The sequence below is a fragment of the Quercus lobata genome, chromosome 5 (genome assembly GCF_001633185.2).
Source record: "Quercus lobata isolate SW786 chromosome 5, ValleyOak3.0 Primary Assembly, whole genome shotgun sequence".
Lineage (NCBI taxonomy): Eukaryota > Viridiplantae > Streptophyta > Magnoliopsida > Fagales > Fagaceae > Quercus > Quercus lobata.
In genome coordinates this window covers 13886706-13897490 of record NC_044908.1, presented here as the reverse complement: position 1 = coordinate 13897490, position 10785 = coordinate 13886706, and the positions used below count along the sequence as shown (strand labels likewise).

The 10785-nt window shown below is 33.4% G+C and overlaps 1 pseudogene; it reads right to left on the bottom strand.

The window, feature by feature from the left end:
• Positions 1-4111: 4111 nt before the first annotated feature.
• Positions 4112-4756, bottom strand: LOC115990003 (annotated as a pseudogene).
• Between the last annotated feature and the right edge of the window lie 6029 nt (positions 4757-10785).

Sequence of the window (10785 nt, the reverse complement as noted above, 5' to 3'; positions counted from 1 at the left end):
TCTCTTCCAGGAATCAATCAATATTCAATATATTACTAAAAGCTGAAGCGTAACATTTAATGTTGCTACGCTTCCATTGAGCCACGCCAGCAACCATTTCATTATCAATTTTTTTCCAATTTTTTATACAATTTTTTAACATTTAAAGTGAATTAAAAACTCTATTATATTACAATCAAAATATCATATTTAATTTATCTTATTTTTAATTATTCTTATTTATTATTAAATTTTCAATTCCATTTTAACTTTTCATATCCCCACTACTCTCTACATTAACTTTCTTCAACCTTTCTCATTCCATTTCAACTTTTCATATCCCCACTACTCTCAATATTAATATTATTCTATCTTTTTATCTTCCTTTATTTTTGACTCTTCTTATTCTTATCCTCATCAATCTATATATTACTAAAAGCTGAAGCATAGCGTTTAATGCTGCTACTCTCACATTGCGCCACATCAGCTGCTACGTCATTCCTTTTTCTTTTTCTTTTTAAATATAATTTATCCTACAATTTTAAAATGATTTTTACAATTTTCAGCCATATAAATGCAGCTCACTACTTATTTATTTACTTCCACTATCACCCTATAATAGATACAACCCACTACTTATTTATTTACTTCCACTATCACCCTATAATAATTTTGTATAATTAATCCAGCCCACCTCTTATTTATTTAGTTCCACTATTAAGCCCAACCCAAAACCTTTTCAGTTCAGTTTTAGGATTTTGTGTGAGCCTTTTCAGTTTAAAGGAAAAAAAAAAAAAAAAAAAAAAAAAGACGTTGAAGCCTTTCAAGTTTTAGGGTTTTTTTTTAATATTATTTTTTTCCAATTTTCTTATAATTGTTTTTAATATATATATATTTTAATATTTACACTTCTCCAACCTTTCTCTCTCCCTTACCATTTCATCTCCCCACTACTTCTTCAATCTTTCTCCCTCCCTTACCTTTCATCTCCCCACTACCCTCTACATTAATATCATTCTTCCTCTTTCCATTCATCTTCCTTTATTTTTGTCTTTTCTTATTCACATTCTCTTACTATAAATTTGTCACTATCTCTTCTATTCTATGTATAGTTTTCCCTCACAATAAAAAAGGTTCCCTCTCTCTCTCTCTCTCTCTCTCTCTCTCTCTCTCTCTCTCTCTCTCTCTAAATTTTTTGGTGGATTTTTTTATTTTTCTTGCATCTCTACTTTAGGTTGATAATTTTTATATTCTTTAAAACTCTATTTGTGGGTTAATGCGATTTAGTTTTGTTTTTTAAATTGTGATTTAGTTTTGTTTTTTAAATTGTTGTTGTTGTGTTTTTTTATTTTTTATTCTCTTTGATTGTTAAATGTTATCCTATTGCATTCCAAAGAATTAAATATAGCATATAAAAATATAATATTATTCTATTACATAGCATGATTTGGATAATTTGGTATTTATTCTATTACATATTATGATTTTTTATAGTGCTCAATTTAGATGTTAAACTATGAGACTTTATTAATTTTTGTTTATTTTCTAATCCTTTGTGGTGGACAAAGTACTCTTAATAGTTGTATTAGAAGTACTCTATAATGCCATTTATTTAAAGAAAAGTAAAGGTTATCCAAACAAAAATAATCCGATAAGTGACAAATTTTAACTTTTGCAATATTATTATTATTATTTTATAACAATGCATGTATAGAAATTTAGTTCTTAGATTTTGTTAATAATTGTTTATTTGATAATATGTTTTGAGTGGCCGAAATTATAATTTCTACAAAGAAAATAACCTTAATAGATTATCAAAAACAAAATTTTATCATAATATTGGTTCAATTAATCATTGTTAAGTTTTATTAATTTTTTTTAGTTTACGTTTTCTTGGTGTTTTGGATTGTTCCTATATTACATTTATGATTATTCCTATAATAAATAAAAATATAATTACGAAATACATTACTCATTATTAGATTAGTTTAAATTGTAAAAAAAAAAATTTAATAAAAACACCATAAAAATAATTATCACGCGCAACGCGTGGGTTCGCAGCTAGTTATAATATAAAGATTGGCATCTCCCTGAAACATACAAAATTACAAAACCATTATATTTAGAACCGCACAAGCAAGAGAGAGAGAGATAGAGATAGAAAGAGAAAGAGAGAGATAGACCTTAGTTGTTAATAACATGTCACCGTAGTCTTCCTTGTTAATCAATTTAACACAATTGACAAGATTGAAGTACGGATAAGGACCATCTTTAGGTCTTAATGGTAATATTTCCAGTGAGGTACAACCATTTGCATCAATAACACTAAGATTTAATGGATGCTCTGGCAAAGATCAAAGATGTGTGCAACCACTCAAACGAAGAGTCTCTATATTAGATAGTCCAGTGGTACTCTCAGGAAGGCAAACAAAATTATTTCCCCTAAGATCTAAATGTCTTAAAGAGGACAAACAACCCAGACCATCAGGGATTGCTTGAAGATTGCAATAACTTAGATTGAATTGGGTCAAAGACCATAAATCAGAAAGAGAATGCCCTAACATGCCTGTGGGATATTCTACTATTCTTTTTCGCATTAAAGAAAAACTAAAGGGTTTATTTGATGACAAAGATGATAAGCCTTCACATCCACGAAGAGATAGTACTTTGAGATTTTTTAAGAGAACAAACGAAGAAGGTAATTCTGTTATAGCAGTTTCACTCACATCTAACTCCTCAAGACCTTTGATATTCCCCAAATTCTTTGGCAACTCATTAATTTTTGAGCAGCCAAACAAAGTGAGAATTTTTTGAGACATCAAATAACAACAAACATTTGGAAGACTCGAAAGGTTTTTGCAGTCTCTTAAATCTAATTTAGTAAGGCCAGTTAAATGCTTCACTGACAATGGTAGTTCTATTATGGCAGTTTCATTCAAATAAAGTTCCAACAAACTTGACATATTTCCCACAACCTCTAGAAACTTCTTTAGTCTTGAATAGCCAGAAAGAATAAAAATTTCAAGAGATTCCAAGTTGATCTTGGGTTGAAGGCTCTCAAGGCACTTGCAACCATTTAAATCCAATCGAATATGCCATTTGAGATTTCCAAGAGATGCATGAATCTTAGATAGTCTTATACAACGTTGAAGAATCACCTGCTTTAAATTTGGGACTCCATTGAAGTTCAAGGTCTTGATCAAGTTTTGAGAGTCACTGAGGTCTATAAGTTTTAACTCATCTAAAATTTGTTATGAACCAATAAATAATTAGATAAAGTCAAGCCTTAATGAAAAGGAATATAATACACATTTGCATAAGTAATAATCTTACCATATTTCCTTTCCATGGTTGTTTGATGCTGCTACAATGCATTCTCAATTCAACAAGTTTGTTGGGTTGGAAATTGGTTGGTAGGCTTTTTAAATGTTATCCATGCCATTCAATAACACGTAACTCATTAGAAAGATAACCGAGGCCTTCTGGAAATTGCACCTTACCCCTATTGAGGTCTTTTGGAAGTTTCATAGTACCATTTATGAAGTCTTTTGGAAGTTTCCCACTACCAATTTTAAGCAATCTCAAATTTTTCATTTTTGAGAAGGCTTTAGTACTCAAGTGTTCCACTTTTTGAATAGGTAGGTTTAGCATTATGCCTTCAACTACCTCAATTCCCTAATAAACAAAAACAATGAATTTGGAATAATTGGTAAATTAATTATTAGAAAAGTTTATAGTAACATATATACTTCAAGTTTAGGTTTATACTAGTCAACTTACAGTATTTTTCTTCAATACATGAATGACATCCTTATAAATCCACAATCTACTACGTCCACCAGGCTCTTTAGGGGATTCGCGTCAAATGATTTCTTGACCCATATCTTGCAGCAAATCATGCATCCACAAAATTATGTGGTCGTCAATGGTTTTGAGAGATTTGTCCATAAGAACACCAATATTGTAGTCTGGATAATAACAAAAACTTTCCAGTATATCTCTTATTCTATCTTTGTTTTCTCCTTTGAAAAAACATGCAATATCTAGAAACAATCCTTTTTCAGAATTTGTAAGTCCATCAAAACTTATTTGAAGTATATCCAAAATGTTTCTATTAGGTTCTTCTTTTAGTTTATCTAGGGCACTTTTTCCATTCATTTGTTCTTTTAGCAAACAACAAAGAACGTAAAACTTTAAGAGCTAAAGGAAGGCCTTTAGCATAGTTCACAAAGTCCTTAGACAAATCCACATAACTTTCTTCAGGATGGGGTTTCTTAAAAGCGCTCCAACTAAAAAGCTCCAAAGCCTCATCATCATTCATCCCTTTAATTTTATATACATCATCCACTCCATTTCTTTGCAAGAAATGACTATCTCTACTTGTTAGAATAATTCTACTCCCTGGACCAAACCAATCATGTCTCCCTGCTAATGCTTTCAGTTGTTCATCTCCATCCACATCATCAAGAACAATAAAAACATTTTTATTACATAATGTATTCCTTATAACATTGATTCCCTCACAAGCATTCCATATATTTATTTCACTTTCCATGAGGATTTTAGAAAGAAGTTGTTTTTGTAAAGAAACTATACCTTGATTTTTAGTTTCTTATCTAACATTAGCAATAAAGCTACTAGCTTCAAAGTTACCAGAAATTCCTCTATAAATTTCCTGTGCAAGAGTTGTTTTGCCCATTCCGCCCATCCCACATATCCCAACAAAGCGAACACTGCCCAATCCTTCACTTAAGTATGAATCTAATATTTCCTCCATGTAGGAGTCCATTCCAACAAGATTCTCAGAAGCTCATGAGAGTTTGTGATACAACTCTCTACATGTCATTCCAATGATTTTTTGGATAACTATTGATTCATGCCTATAAAGAAAATAGCAAAAAAATAATTTTGATGACACAGAGCTAGACACATTTAGAGACAAAACATTCATCATAAACATAATCTTATCTTCGTTTAGCCACATTACTAGTGCCTGATTATTTTTATAAATTCATTACCATGTATTATGGGGGCAATTTTAGAGCTACTAGGGGCCAAATTTATTGCAAGGTTGTAAAGTATATACTTGCATGACTAGAATCTAGTCCTACTAGGATTTAGAATAGGGTTAGTCAAGGTTATTCTACAAATACTTAAATACTCTCTTATCAGGTGGCCAAGTAAAAAAAAAGTAAGTAATAGTAAATAAATTCTGAAAAAGGAAAAAAAAAGAAAAAAAGAAAAAGAGTTGACCATAAATAGCATTAGTTCAAAGAAATTCATACCTATCCTTTAAATCCCATCCAACAAGATTAGCAACTTTTATTAGAGCAGCTTTCCATTTTTGTACATTTTCTATGTTATCCTTGAAACTCTCTTCATGTTTTGCAAAAGCTTCTCCAAAAGTCCCCCTATGATTTCGCACATTACTAGGATCTACGTAGTGAAAAACAGGTAGAACTACCAATCCTGTCTTTTCCATGCACTCAACAATCTTCGTTAGTTCAATCAAGCACCACTTTGAAGAAGCGTAGTCTCTTGATAGAATAACGATAGCATACCTCGATTCTTCTATTGTTTTCAAGAGCTCTGAGGTAATAGATGTTCCTTGCTTGAGTTTTTCATCGTCCCTAAAAGTAGATATGCTTTTTGTTTCAAACCAGCATATAGATGGTTTGTAAATTTTTTGCGGGTGTCTTCACCTCTGAAACTGAGAAATACATCATATTTCCATCTCTTGGAAGAAGAACAGGAAGATGCGGATGGAAGAAGAGCCATGAAGGAAATGGATGATCTAAAACGGTGAGGTTACAGATTCATGAGACTGCAAGTTTGACAAAAAAATAAAAATATAAGAAAAACCCCTCAAAAAAGCGTCTTGGTGAACGCATATGGAAGTATGTGTTTGTAAGTTGTAACAAGAGTGGGTCAATAGTTCATTTTCTATGGCCCATCAATTAATTTTTTTTATTTTAGTCAGTGGGCAAGTGGGCACCACCGACCATAAATTGTTGCATAAAAAGTCTTTCTTCTCTCTTTTATTGTCAAACCAACTTTTGGTTTTTTTTTGTTTTTTTTTTTTTTTCAGTTTTCACGTGGACGTGGGCTCCATTTGCGCAAATATGCACAGGAAAACAACCATTGGAAGGTACTTGCACACGGAATCTAATACAAAAGTCAAAATGCACTCAATATCACAATTTATTAAAATTGAACAATAATGTCACTTTGTAATCTGAAAATACTTAATTGAAGTTGAACAATAATATCTTTATTTTTTAAAAAAGTATTAAAAATAATACAAATTTTATTAAAAAAACTTATTAATGGATATAATAATAAATGTGATTAGTGCTAATTTAACGAAATAATAAATGAGTATTTGAAAAAAAATAATTATGATCAGTAATTTGTAAGATTATATGTTTCACTCTTTTCTCCTTTTTCTCTAGCTTTCTTTTTCTTCTGTTTTCTTTGACCATCAAACCCAACTTTAGTTGCTTTTTCCCAAGTAGGCTTCATTTATGGAGACCTCCATATGCATAAGAAAATGCCTGGAAGCTATAATAAAAAAATAAAAAATGGAAAAAGGAAAACACTCAATTTTGTATGAGGAATCCCATCCTCATCTTTATTTATTTATTTATTTTTATAGAGTTTGAAAACTCTAATGCTCTTTGGAGTCGTTTTGTAAGGACTTAGTTTCTTTAATATATGCGTTTTTTTACCCAAAAAATAAAATATTGAACACTCAATTTCAAGATTTATTAAAATAATTTATGTGAGTTATAGAAAAAAAATGATACGTTCATATAAAAAATTGTGAACAAAAAGTCTCCATTATACCATATATAGTCAACCACTTAAACATGTTATAAAATTGAGTATACAATTAAATGTATTCTTGGATTTATATGAATGAATTACTTGTGAATTTTGATTCCTCCATCTCATTGTGCCCATTCAAAATACAAGTTATTTCAGGATGATATACAATAAAAATAAATATAAAATGGATTATATGTGAATTTTGGTAATCAACATTGTAGCTATAATTTCTTCAATACAAGATTTTACAGTTGAATATAAGTAAGTAATCTACTTAGTCTTTACAATAAAGTCTCCTCACTCTCTCATTGTAAAATTACACATGACCATTTCTAAAGACAATGGTGATGGCAATTGGGAGTAGATGCAATTATGCTGTAGTACCAATATGTGAGGTGGTTTTAATTTAATAAGTATTGCATAGAAAAGACAAAATATTGAATTATATTGAGGAGAATTTAATTATATTCAAAAGCTCTAAGACAATAGATGTTCCCTACTTGAGTTTTTTCTCGTTCCTAAAAGTGGATATGCTTTTTTGTTTCAAAACAATATATAGAGGGTCTGTAAATTTTTTACGGGTGTCTTCACCTCTAAAACTAAGAAACACAACGTATTTCCATCTCTTGAAGGAAGAAGAAGATGCTAATGAAAGAAGAGCCATAAGAAAAATGGATGAGCTTAAACATTGAGGTTACAGATTCTCGAAATTGCGAGTTTGATTGAAAACCCTCAAAAAAGCCTCTTGGTGAACGCATCTAGATGTATTTGTTACTTGTGATAAGAGTGAGAAGATGGGTCAATAGTTCATTTTCTATGACCCATCAATTAGTCTTCTATTAGAGTCGGTGGGCAAGTGGGCAGGGCATCCCACCACTATAGATTGTCCAATAAAGGGTGAGTTTGGTTCAGCTTTTTGTAAAAGTGCATAATGAAAAAGTGAAGTTTTCAAAAAGTGCATTTTTAAAAAGCTGAGTGTTTGGTAAAAGCTGTTAAAAAGTGTTTTTTGAAAAAACTAAGTGTTTGGCTAGCACTTATAAAAGTGGCAATTTGAGGGATAAATTACCAAAAAGGATAATGTATATATAAGAGCATCTCCAGCAAGTTAGACAAATTTTTGTGCTGTTTGGACAATCAACAGTGACATTTATCTTTTGCCTATCCACTTTTTTAATTTTTATTTTGTAATCAAATTCTTTCTTTTTTAATATTTATTCTTCTTTTTCTATTCATTCTCAACAATTATATTTTTCAACAAAAAGTGTTACATCCACAATATTTTTTGCAATACTTTCACAAGAATCATAACAAAATCTTATATGAAAAGTTGTTACTAGTTCTAATTTGAACCCATTACTGAAATTATATTTTTACTCATCAATATTAGCTAATTACTTAAAATTTATTGTGAAAATATTGCGGTAATATTTTTAAATTGTGATTTCTAATACTTTGCCTCTTTTTTCCTCCATACGTTTCCTTTTCCATTTTTTTTTTCTCTTTTATTTTATCCACCACACACGTGTACATTATTTTGTCCACATCCTCTCCTTTTTCTTTTTCTTTACTTCCACACCTCCACTTTCCAGAAGGCTCTCATTCTTTCATTCTTTCCTCTTTCCTTTTTCCTTTTCCATTTGTTTCCAGAAGGCTCTCTCAATTCCAAAGCTCTCCGGCTCTCTCAATTTCTTCTCTCTCTCTCTCTCTTTTTTTTTTTTTTTTTTCCACTTGATTTCCAGAAGCTCTCCACTTCCGCTTCTTGACTTATATGAAGCAAATTGCTCGCGGACCTGAACTGAACATTAAGAAGCCTCACGACCTGAACTGAACACTGTGGGTTCGGTCTTTCTTCGTCTTCCTCTTCTTCTTCCTCTTCTGCTTCTTTCTCTCTGTCTTTCTGTGTGTTTATGGTTGTTTGGTAGTGGGTTTGTGCTATTTGATTTCTGTAGTTTTGGATTGTGGTTTGTGTTTTGGGTAATGATTTTTCTATGTGTTCTTTGGGTTGATTTCTCATGGGTATGGGTTGGTTATGGTTTCTCTGTTCTTTGGGTTGATTTCTCACGGAGAGGGTAGAGCAGAGAGACTTACGGAGAGGGTAGAGACTTTCTCTGTTCTTTGGGTATTTTCGTAATTCTACCGTAGCAACGGTAACCCATCCAAAACACGCACTGCGCGTTTTCATTTATGGACCCTCAGAGGTCCATAAAAATTTCCGCATTTGTCCACGTTTTTGGTCTATGCCCAAAACGCAACTTTTATCAAAGAGTTGCGTTTTGGGCTTAACCAAACGCAAATTTAGGTTTGGCTTTTTTCAAAAAGCCCTTTTTGGGCTCAAAATGTGGAAACAAACGGGCACAAAGTCTTTCTTCTTTAAATATTGTCCAACAAACTTTTGCTTTTTTCACGTGAACGTAGGCTCCATCTGCGCAAACCTCCGTATGCACAGGAAAATTTGTGGAAGCTATCCAAAATAAAATAAAAGGAAAACGATTGGAAGAGAAGTGCACTCCGTGTTTGATTCACATGTAAGCTTATTTATTTATTTATTTTTATTTTTAGTAGTTTTTTTATAAATTTTTTAAAACCTTATTTTTTATGCATTTTTTTTTTTTAGTTTTTAAAATTTTTTTAAGATAAGATATGTGGGGCCCAACAATTCGTGGACCAGGCCCATTTGCCCTTAGAGAGTCCGAAGGCCCAATCCGAGGAGAGCTGTGGCTCAAGCTCTACAACGCAGAGCGCAAAATAATTTTGGGAGGCAGCCGAGGACAGTTTACTCCTCGGCAGATCCATAATCCCGCCGGAACAAAGGGGTGAAACTGGCATAGGGACGAATTTGTAAGGAGATCCAAAATGCCTTGGGGAAGTTATCCTTATTACCCTTCCAGATAAGACCCAGCGCCTGACAGAGCCGTACTCTGCAGCTCTATCAAACCATCCCCAACAATTCCGGGATTGGACTGATGGGACAAATGTCAGTATTTGTAAAGATTGACCCTACACGTGGACGAAGGACAGCGAATGCAAGCTAGTATAAAATAAGGAAGTAAGTAAATCTGAAGGGGAGTCCCACCCCGTCTCCAAAAAAAGAAAGACTACATGGGGAAACATCTCAATAACATTGGACTTCACGGAAGAAAGTCCACCGCTGGGTAACCGGGATAAGGCCTCAAGAGGTCCTTGGATCATCTCCGAGGAGCTCCACCCCACGGGGTACGACACCTTAGGGCTTAAATGTTCACACCCATTTCCCTTTTTCTACATAAATTCCTCTAAAGCCATGACCGGGCATCGCCACTTGGCCAGCGACTAGCTTTTCAAGTCCACTCTCTACAAATCATATTGTGAGGGACCTTTATTGTGTGAGCCCAAAAATGTTAGTGGGCCGCAAAGGAATCGTGTCCTTACAATTGGCGCCGTCTGTGGGAAAGCTTGCGCGATGGCACAGGTGGCGGTGGAATCGACTCATGGGCCAGCAGAAGTTTCTGGGATCTCCTCCGTCTCTGGCGGCATATAGTTGTTGCTCCGACGTAAGCTTCTGCTAGGGGCTACGTCTCGCAGTGCTGAGGGCGCGGGCATCTCTAGGGGCTTCCAGCCCCAGGCCAACTTTTCTCGCCCTGACGAAGGGGCTTATGATCGAAAAGTAAGACAAGTACATTAACAGATCATAAGTTTTGGACAGAACCAAGGCCTTGCATGGTCCTCGGACTCAAGCCTATGGGGAAACCAAGTACATTAAGAGATCATAAGTTTTGGACAGAACCAAGGCCTTGCATGGTCCTGGGACTCAAGCCTATGGGGAAACCAAGTACATTAAAAGTTCATAAGTTTTAGACAGAACCAAGGCCTTGCATGGTCCTCGGACTCAAGCCTATGGGGAAACCAAGTACATTAAGAGATCATAAGTTTTGGACAGAACCAAGGCCTTGCATGGTCCTCGGACTCAAGCTTATGGGGAAACCAAGTACATAAAGAGAT